General features: G+C 44.2%; 1 long non-coding RNA gene across 1 annotated transcript; it reads left to right on the forward strand.

Moving 5' to 3' along the window:
• The first annotated feature begins 1,777 nt into the window (after positions 1 to 1,777).
• On the forward strand, positions 1,778 to 9,771 carry LOC107321982 (uncharacterized). Its single transcript, XR_001558739.3, has 3 exons — positions 1,778 to 1,904; positions 8,920 to 9,012; positions 9,684 to 9,771. It is a non-coding gene; the product is annotated as an uncharacterized LOC107321982 (long non-coding RNA).
• Positions 9,772 to 10,802: the final 1,031 nt, after the last annotated feature.

Below are 10,802 nucleotides of genomic sequence, written 5' to 3' on the forward strand. Positions count from 1 at the left end.
GGAACAAGAAATTCAACAACACCGCTTATGTCCAATGTGTTCTATAAAGAAACATTCCCCATCCTTGGGCACTGCTGCCAACTGTTTGTCATCATTTAACGTCAGTGGAAAGAGCCTCCTTTTCACAAGGCATCAACAGTTTATATACATGGGAACGAGACATCGCAGTAAGAAACCTGAGGATTATCTCTTCTGTGCAAATTATTAATTCAGGGTTAAGATCCAGAACCATCCCTGAGACACAGAGACTGCCTGAAGCAGAGGTAGAGATTCTGGAAGGAGCAACTAAACACCTCATTAACCGAGCTTCATACCATTTAGTCTGAGTGACTGAATATTTCCAACACAATTGAAACTGTGGTTCTCTGAATTAATGTTATTTTTAATAAAAGGAGGCGTTGAGTTGCCTTCTTTGGTGCTCATTGTGGAATGTGTCTAACTTCCCTCCCAGACAGACACGGCTGAGTTTGGGTGATATTTGTGAGGCACTTGGAGAAGAAACGTGCTATATAAAATTAGAGATTAAGCCAAACCTCAGTGTTGCATTAATATGCCTGTGTGAATGCAGAGGATGAAAAGCCACCTTCCATTTGATGGCAAAGTGTCAAATTCCATCTTCGTGTAAACTGGTGCAGGCACTCAGTTATAACAGAGTTCTACTGACAAAGAATCTGACCTTGCTCCGTTGGCCTGTATTAAAGCAATGAAACCTCCAAGTCTTGAGTGTGTCAAAACTCTGTACTAAAATTGACAGCTTTGTTTTCTGGGGCCTTTTATAAAATGGGTCTTCTTATAGCAATCACACATCGACACACGGATGGCCCTGCAACAAATGGCAGTAGGGAAAGTCACCAGTCTGAAGCTGTTTTATAAATTACAGAATTTTAAGAGTAAGATTTCTCCAGGTGAACGTTTTACACACCCACCAAACTGCCAAGGGAGCACCTACCATTATCTAAGGAAAGAATAAGTTCCCCTTCCGTGCTAAGGAATTAATTCCATGTTCTCTCAGACTCCAGCTGTATCCCTCCCACGGTTCCGTAAATGGTACATTGTGGAAACTCACTGTGTAGTGCATGAAACTGGGATGCTGCAGTCCAGCAGCATCGATTCTCTTTTGATTAAGAACTGCAGTAGCACTAATATCTCATGCCAGGTCCCCACTGCTATGGAGGACACGGCTAACACAGCCTTCTGCAAACAGAGCTGTGGGACTATTTTCAAAGTGGTTTCAGTGTCTCACTGGGAGATTTTTGCTGGCTAAATTAGCAAAGTTCAGAGCATACATTAGGTCTGTGACTCCAGTTAATGAGCCCTTTGTTTTATTAGATGAATGGGTAAGGAGGCTCCTTTTGGAATACGCATTTTCCCAGCAGAGTAAAATATCCACCGCTGAAAACAGCCATAGGCGATCCATTATTTTTTGTACTACCCATCTAAGTTGCCCCTCACAAATAACGAACACTCAAAACTAAGCGCTGCTTAGAAGAATAAACGACTAACCAGATTTTATCAGTACACAAGCTAAATTCAATGATTTATGAAGAAATCTTGGTCCCGTCTAATGGAATTTTCCCAAAATAAATTCATGTAAACAACTTGCCACAAAGAGGCAGTCAGTGCTGGCTGGTATGTGTAAACAGCTTTAACAGTTGAGAATATAATCTCCTTGACTGCTGGGCAGTCTGGGGAGATTCATGCAGAGTCTCCGTTCAGAAAACCACCCTTGGCTCGGATCCCCCTGACATCATAATGCCGCCCATTGCCGTCGTCTTGAGCAAATGTTACTATCATCACAGATGGGCAGAATGATTCTGCCTCTCAAAGCCAGGACATTCATTTGTACAGTCCTCATCAGCCTCTCTCTCATCGCTGCTATTCATGGGCCGGACCAGCGGGAGGAGGTGAGAGAAATGAGAAAAATTCCAGCTCCTGTATAAATGTATGGCAGTGTACTCAGCTTCCAGCGGTGGACTATCAGTGCGTCCCAGCCCTACTAACGTGCTGCAGTCACTCTCAGTGTGCTTCCACAGGAGCCTCTATTTGCACGGTCTGTAACTGCAAGGTGATGTCAGAGCTGATGAATTGGCTCGCTGATGTTAATTACTCCTGTTAGGAGATAACACTGAGAGCAATGCCTCAAACTAATCTTTACAAGCGGCTTAAGCTGATTTGGACTGGGTCCCAAACAACCCAAAGTTCAGTTCTTTCACACTGAACAGAACCATTTTCAAAGTTTTCATCATTATCAAACACATTCTCCTTCTCAGCCTTACTTCATCCTTAACAGCAGCACATTGCAGCCAGCAGTTCTGTTAGGGTGAACATGCAGGCTGCCTGAGTACCACAACTGCAAAAGATAGTTGGCTTTTCCTACTATTTGTAAATAGAGCATCGTTAGCAGTTCCGTGGGATGATAGCTGCAGTACAGCATGTTCTACTGCTCTGCGGAAGAAGAAATCCTGCACAACACATACGGATTTCACTGACATTAATAAGTACATTTTTTAGGCTTGTACAACTTTCGAGGCTTTTCACAGCTAGTATTTCTGCATTAGCCTCATTTCCCAGCACGTCTGCTAGGCAGATGAAGACTGATGTTTTGAAAAAGGGACTGGTGATGTTGTGTGCCTGTTCTGGGCTCCCTGACTTGAGCCAGCCCTAAGAACAGCCCGATAGTTTGAGGACTTCCAAAAATCAGCTCCTTCGAGGTGTCTCAGCATAACACCTCATCAGTCTCTCCCCAGCTCCAGCCAGTGGCAGAAGCCCTCCCCAAACACGCCTTGCTGCTGCAGTCACAGCTGGAGCAGCGCGAGGTGCCAGCTCCCAGACATGGGGGTTTCATCTGCGCTGTGAGCAGCAATGCTGGGCAGCTGTGGGCTGCGACCTCCACCAGGAGGTGACTGAAGTCTATTTCCACACAGTGGGTTTTCAGAGCTGGGCAGCGCTATGCTTAGCACGCTGGATAGGAAGGCAGGACATAGTGATGCTCACAATTCTCAGCTGAATTGTAAAATCAAAGCTTGGTATGTTATAGCAATATGAAAAGGTTATACACAATACTTCTAGAATTCTTGAATTGCATCCTTTTTATCTATGTTTCATACAGAAACCCTTCTGGAGAAATCACCCTTTTAATACTTTCAGTGTCCACTCCTGCAGCCCCTCCCTCTGCCAATAGTCCCAGTGACTGCTGAGCAAATGATGAACTGAGCCCCTACAGTTTTGGTTTTGGTAAAAGCTGACTCTGCTTGGTGTGTTAACCTGACTATGTCTGACAGTACTCGAGGCTCTACACATGGCATCAACGTCCAATATCACATCCTCTACCAATACTGCGCTGCTTTCAGCCGGCTGGTGGTGGTTTACACCAGGTGGTCCCTCGATTCAGCCCAGCGCCCACTGCAGGTCTGTGCTGATGCTCCTGGGGCACAGGCTGGGCACAGGGATGCTCACACGTGTGGCAATGAAGGCAGATGCAGCCCGCAGAGCGGAGCGCCCCGCGGGTGGTGATGGCGGCCACAGAGTGTCGCTGTGACCCCAAACTTTGGAGCTGGTGATTTCCTCCCATAGCATCGGGCACGTGAGAGCAAAAACTGCCCCTTAAATAGAAAAATACATGCATTTATCTGGTATCATCTCTTTGGCTTTCCTTTAAAATGCCCAACTTTTTCTCCCCTGGCCTCCCCTCCTCTTTTCTCTTGGGAACCAGGATTCCTAAGCTCAGCTTGGAACCAAAGTTCAGATTTTTTGGCAGCGCAAAGGGACTCAAATGAGAGCTAAATTAAACCTTTTCAAAACTTCCCTAGCCGGCCGGGTAGCAGACAAGAGGCGCATTCCAGGGCTGTGTGGGAGATCCGAGCACCGATGCAGACAGCAGAGGCAGAGGTGATGCTTTCGGCTGCCACGGAGGTGCCGGTCCGTCTGCGCTGGCCCAGTCACAGCCCACACCGGGTCAGTGCTACTGCCACCACAAAAGCAAATCCCTCCAGACACCCTCCTGGCCAGGCATGACGCTTTGCTGATCCCATCAAGGCCCAGCACACTGCGATTGGGGTGTTCAGCACCACAGAGGTTTTTCTAAGCTTTAAGCCAAGACTTTTCCCCAAGATGAGACAAATTGACCAATTTCATCCTTCCCAAATCGTTCTGTACAAACTTGTTCTCTGAAGTGATATTTTCAGCAGTGGAATGCAAACGTTCGGTACAAGATCTGGTTTCATTGTACAGGCACCAGAACCACATCATGGCTGGACCATTTCTGGGTGAACTGAAGGAGACTGTCTTTTCTATTTTCATTTTCTAAATGCTTTTCAATGGATGCTGAGGAAGAATCACCATTCCTGGTCCCTAAGCACAGGCCAGACGAGCGTCCAAAGTCTTTGTGCAGCCCGGTTTCAGAGCAGGCAGAGGTACTGAACTAGGACTCGCTGGGTCTATGATTCTATGGCAACATCACAATCTCTGCAAAACTGTATGGTTTGTTCCCAGAACCATAAATCTAGCCTGGCATCATTGGAAACTCTGTGCTGGGGAGCTTGGTTTAATTTCAGATTTACTGCTGTAACCAAAACTGAACAGAATCAGCCCAAGCCTGAGCCTCCTACCTGAGCCTGCGACTCGTGGAGTGAAAGCTGCATATTCTGGTACTTAGACATTCCTACTGGATCAGAAACATCACAATCATTTCTGCCTCGGCTTCCAATAAAACTGGAGCTGGAGCTGTTGCTCGAGACAAAATCCTGAGTCCGTTGGCAGATGATGAAGGAATCGTGTATACCAATTTTTGTTGAATTATCTCATGTCCTCGTGTAAATGAAAGATTGCAGTGTTGGGCAGTGACTGAGCTATCCCTTCTGTCAACATGAATTTCTACTGTATGATTCAGTATTTTCCTGACGATTCCTAACAAAGTCAAGAAGGGCCAAAAGATATGCCAAAATAATGGCTGACCCCCAGCCCCATGGAAATGTCATCCCTCATCTGTAAGGATTAAGATTCCATCCACTACTGGGCCATTAAGTGAGTAAAAATGGATTTACTTATTTGTCTCAATTAATCTAACAAGACTTATTACTGAAGTAACAGTCAGCTCCGCTTGTCATCACCGACATCTTTACTCTTGGGGTATGCAAAAACTAAACAGGCTCTGCACCTTGATCAGTAGGTCCCAAAGTAATGAGAGCCAAGAAGCCTGATGGTCAAAACTGGCACCTCACTGCTTTGTCTTCAGGCCACCTAAAGTTTTTAACCACAATTTAAAATCCAGATGTTTGAATCTTACTGCATTTCAAGTAGGCAGTCGAACTGTCTGCTGTAATATATCTAAAAAGTTCATACCTTCCACTGGAGAAAGCACTGGCCAACCTCTTAAGATAAGAATCGAATTATATGTTTAAAATGACATTTAGAGGCCTCAGTACTTTTCATATTTGCTCTCAGATCTTGAGCTGGCATCTGTTTCTCCTTTTAGTGAAGAAACTGAAAGACTATTTACATATTCTTAGGAGTATATCTCCAATTAAATCTTATTCAGAACTGCACTTCAACATCTCATATTCAGTTTCTTGGCAGACAACTATCTTTTTCTTTAAGAGATTTATTTATTCAGTTGGATGGTTTTTTCTGCCCTTTGCCTGGGCACTTGGAGTCTTCAGCTTCACCTTCCGGTAATTAGGAAAATGATCCTGCTGAGAAGTTTCAGAGCTCTGATTCAAAACGTATCCACCTTTTTAGTGACGTGCCTTCATTTAGCCATCACCTGACACAGTCTGCATCACAGTAAATTCCATCAGGGATTTTGCAATTTACATTATTGTCAAAGACCAACATCCAAAACGAGAGACCATGTCACTGAATGACGAACAAGACTTCTGCATTTACCATTCAATGAGAAGAGGAGGTGTGTGCAGAAGACAAGAGCAACACAGGAAATACAGACCTGCTGACTACTTCCAGAAGTTGTGAGACAGTCCTTCTATAAACAGTGCCTTCTTTCCAAGGGATGTGTAGGCACTTCTTTTACCTGCAGGCTGTAGGTAGGTGTGTCAGCATAGACAAAGTGATTACATCAGACATCAGCTCAGCATCATAGAACTGTTTGGTTAGAGCAGGAAGCAGATGGCAGAGTATCTCAGACTCCTCACAAGAGACTCTGCCAGCACCTTGTGAGGAGCAGAGCAGGGCAGGTTATAGTAAACTTGTTATAGTACACTTGCTATAGTAAAGGTTAAGTCCAAACCTAGTGTAAGTGAAACCCTGCTGGTACCCAGCCTACTGACCCACACTCCTGCAGTGGGATGCAGAGGATGCATTGGCCACCAGTGCAGATGCAGCCGGGGATGGGGTGTGGTTCTCACACTGTGATAAATTCACTGCCAAGATTCAACACAACTGCGGCCGGGTGTCAACCTGGGTGTATATTATTCTACTGAAATTAAAGCTTTTGAAATAAGAGCTTATTGTTTTTAATAACTTCAGTTATATAATTCCTCTCTCATGTTAGTGCTTCAATAAACATTTCTCATGTTAAATTTTACCCCAGACCTTTCCTTGCCAGTTTTGGGCTCAGGACTGATATATTGGAATAATCCTCTTCATTTTAAGTCCCACAGACACTGTGCTGTTCACATGATGTCATTCTGTGTATATTCCTTCATTTACTACTGGTGAGTCATTATCATCGTAGCTAATAGAAAGAGGATTATCTCTTTATTAAGCCAAAGGCACGGCGTGTTGTTGGTAGTGCTGTGCCTCCTTGGCTTTTAACCCTTTCGGTCACAAGTCAGGGCTTTTCAGCACGGGCTGCAGCCAGTGGCAGGACACAGCTGCTGCTACAGCCCCAAGTGGTCAGGGCCAGGAAGGTGCACTCTGAGGCAGCCACAGACCTCACGTGGCCTTGGGTACATTGCCTGGAACCAAAGCAGCAAAGACATCTCAGTCTTTGTGAGTTTGGATCTCAGTCTCTGACATCTTTTTTTCTCTTTTAATTCATAAAGTTAATCTTTATCTCAAGAGCAGTGCTGTGATTATTCGCAGAGGCAGCAGTGCTCATAGTAAGGCTCTGTTTAACATAGATGAGGTGATCAGCGCTGGGACAGACAGACGGTGAGGCGGTGGAAGATGATGTACAAGTGCAACCATATGGCTGAGGAAGGCCAATATTGTCACAATAATCTTCCCTAGGGAGCAGCTCCCATGCAACACAAGCTGTTCTTCACACAGCTCATCAACTGGAAAAAGGAAAAAATGTCTGCGTTTGACACAGAACTGGTCAGAAACCCAAGTTTCTTCCTTATAGGAATCTTCAATACTTAAAATGTTTTAATTCTAAATGGAAAATATGATTTTTTTTTCGTGGGAATCACGATTCTTGATGAAATTTCCCCTCGATCAAGCTGAGATGCTCCATTCTCTTTCTCATGGCAAATTCTGCCAAAGCGATGCCCTCCCTGGAGAAGCATTTTGGCATTAGCAAAACTGCATTTATCAGCAGAAAGCTGCTCTGCCAGAAAACATTTCAAAGAGCTCTCTAATTTAAACAGTGATTGCCGCTGTGATAGAAACAAAAGCTGTCCATTTGCACCACTGCAAGAATGATTCTAGAAAGCAGCTCCTAGAGCTGTGATATCTCTTTACAGCAATCTGAATGTCTCCGTGAGTGGCTGGTCAGAAAGCATTACAACAGCCTGCCATCAATCGTGGCTTTCTCTGATTTAAAGCAAAGGATGCCAAGTCAGCCAGCACCTAAGAGGAAACAGCAGCGGCGGGTAGGCTGCACGAGATGGAATGAAATCTTACTGGTGCATTTCCTCCTCTTATCTACCCTGTCACCCATTATCAGGCGGCGGATTATAATAATGAACACAAGGTTGAAACACAATTATCCACAGACGTATCTGAGGACTCCCAAATCTGCTAACGTTACTAACAAGAAGAGTTACCCACTGCAGGACACTTCAGAACTCCAGACAGGGGCTTAACTGCTAATGAAACCACAATCTCAGCTCCAGGGATACATTTCAAGCTTCTTGTGGCTTAAACCTGGAAGACAATACATCACGGAAACTTTTAAGAATTACCTAAAGAACAAATAATGTTGGTAAGTTGCCATGATGAAATCTTGATTTCATGTCTGAGGGGTCTAAGAAATCAATGCATTCCCAGTGGAATTACTCCTAGTGTTTTTGCGAAGGCATGTCAAAATCCACCATTGAAATGCTGTGGCAGTAGCATCCGAACCAGAGCACTCATTCCTTCAGCAGGATGGAACAAGATTCCAGATTCACAGTTTTAGCAGTAAATACTGCTTTTAGTGACCAGAATCAATCCAGTACTGAGCAAGTAAATAACTTTAAAGATGCTGCCTTTTCTGTTAAATAGGTATATGCCAAGTAAAAAGTGCATATGTTAAGTAGGAAAGAGTGGGGGAAACAAGGCATTCTTATTCCAGAAGAATTATCCAGACAGATCTGAAATGGAATCACTACAGTGGCACAGACAAGCTTTGAGTCAGGCAGACAAGCTTTATGAGACACCTTGGGCCCAGGCCACAAAATACCTTGAGGATTAGGGTCCAGACCTTGAACTTGACTTGATACTCTTGGAAAGCTGGGGCAGAGACCAAAGGACAATTTGGTATTCTCATTGCAGCCGTTGCTGAGGAAGTGCATTACAGACAATGTGATCGGCAACCAAGTCTCTGTCCTTCAGCACTTTGTACAGCAGGCACATGCAGTGGGGATAAACACATACTACACATATAACTGCATGCTACCAAAGCCTTTTGTCAGTCATTTCCCTTTAGTTTGGAAATACCTAAAGACTAAACAAGACTCTTTATGTCTTACAGGAACATTCGTAATAGATAGAAATGTACTGCTAATAAACTAACTCAACAGATGCTTTGTTTTCTTTAAGAGATCAACTGTGCTGTGCTGAAGAAACACCACACTTCACCATGACTGCAGAAATCAGCCTCCAGGAGCTACATCTCCACCCCTTATTTCATACGTAAGCGTAGAGATTTGTGTGAACGCTATAAAACGTGTAAGCTGATGTTGTGCCGTAGTTCCACATAGGCTTACCCAGACCTGAGGCACTCCCCACTAGAGGGGGAAGAAGAGCAACTGCTTTGGCTGAACTCATGAAACATAACAAAATCAAAACCACAGTCAGGAGAGTAACATACAATTCTAAATGGAACTTGAAAACTTGAGAAGTCATTTAAGGGAACCACATTAAATGCTAAAATGTTTAATGGGACCCATGTGTCTCAGGCAGAGAAAGAGAGTGAGAGAAACGTAACAGAGGAAATCAAGGAGACAATATGTCTGTGCAACTTGTTCTAATTAGGGGCACAGTGCTGGTGAGGATCATTCATTATAATTTAGTTAAATCTTTAGCATGGCAAAGGCACCTCTGTATGGTGGTATAAAACAAAAGACCTCCAGTCGTAAACCAAGTTAAGGCCCATAGAACAGAGGTTAATTTCAGTCATTTGTGAATGCTGAAGGCAGTACATCACATGAATGCCAGCACTTCTTTATGACGGCGGAGTTGTGCTCCAGCTCGCAGATGTCTGCAAATTTGGCATGTGGGGGGTGGTACCGGGAGGGCAGTGCCGCATTGTCTCCAACGTGTCTGTCGCTTCGCTGAGCTGATCTGTCTGTTTCTTTTAGCAGGGGTGGGAAAGAAGTTCAAAGAAAGAATCGAAACAATCCATCCATCCAAGCTTTGGAATATCTGAACTGCACCCAAATATCACCAAGCACTTCCCAATCTCTGCTTTGAAACAAGAGAACAGACGATGATTTGCAGCAGTTTGGGATGATTTACTCACACACAGCTTGTGTAACACTTACTGCAGCGTTACTTGAAAACTTATAAAGCATCCATCCGAGGGCTGAGCGGGGTCAGGTTCAGGTTTGTGACAGCAGCGTGCGTGGCTGCGAGGCAGAGCTGCAGGAACAGCTTCAGTTGCATTTCCTCAGTGCAAGTTAAGGGCACAGCAGACACAACTCCTTTTGCATTTGCCATTGTATATTTTAGGAGTAATTCTCTTTAAATATGAGTCAGATTCTTTGCTGGTGTAAAGCAGCTGAGCCGCCTGCATTCCAATGCAGATAAACTAATTCACACCAGCTGAACGCCAGCCCAGCAGAATTACGTTGCTGTAAATCCAGTGTGAGATCAGAACGGAGTTAGCCTGGGTTAGCATTGGTGGAACTGAGAACAGAATTTAACCCACAACATTTTGACACCGTTCCAAATATTCGTAAAACCCATATTAATTTTGAGTGTAAATGTGCCAAATTCACCCTGGTGTCATACAGAGTCCAAAAAAATTACACCCTGGGGATAAATTTGGCTCTGCATATTTAATCTAAGTACACGGCATCATCCCAGCAAGGAAAGCAAATGAGCAATAAACATAAGTTTGCTGTTGGATGTTGTCTCCTTACTCCTCAGCTTTCTAGTACATTTTGTTTTTGGAGCTTATTTAAACGAGCAGTTTATGGTTTGATCAAGTCCTAAACAGGAAACCTAAAGGGTTTATAAAACATTGAGTGTTCTCATTACAACTGACCTAAAAATCTCCAAAGTGGCAATCTTCATTTCTATTATACCTGCTGTTGCTGTGACGGGAATGTTTCCTAGTGGTTAACGCAGACGTCAGGGAGTCAGGTCTAACTCTCAGCTTTGCCACTGGCTTGTTGTGTGGGCTTGGGGGAATCATTTAAGTTCTCTGTGCTTGAGTTTACTTATATGGTGTGGGACAATTAATGATCGCCAAAGGCCTT

This window comes from Coturnix japonica, chromosome 23 (assembly GCF_054131305.1).
Source record: "Coturnix japonica strain WE chromosome 23, WE-NBRP24, whole genome shotgun sequence".
Taxonomy (NCBI): Eukaryota; Metazoa; Chordata; class Aves; order Galliformes; family Phasianidae; genus Coturnix; species Coturnix japonica.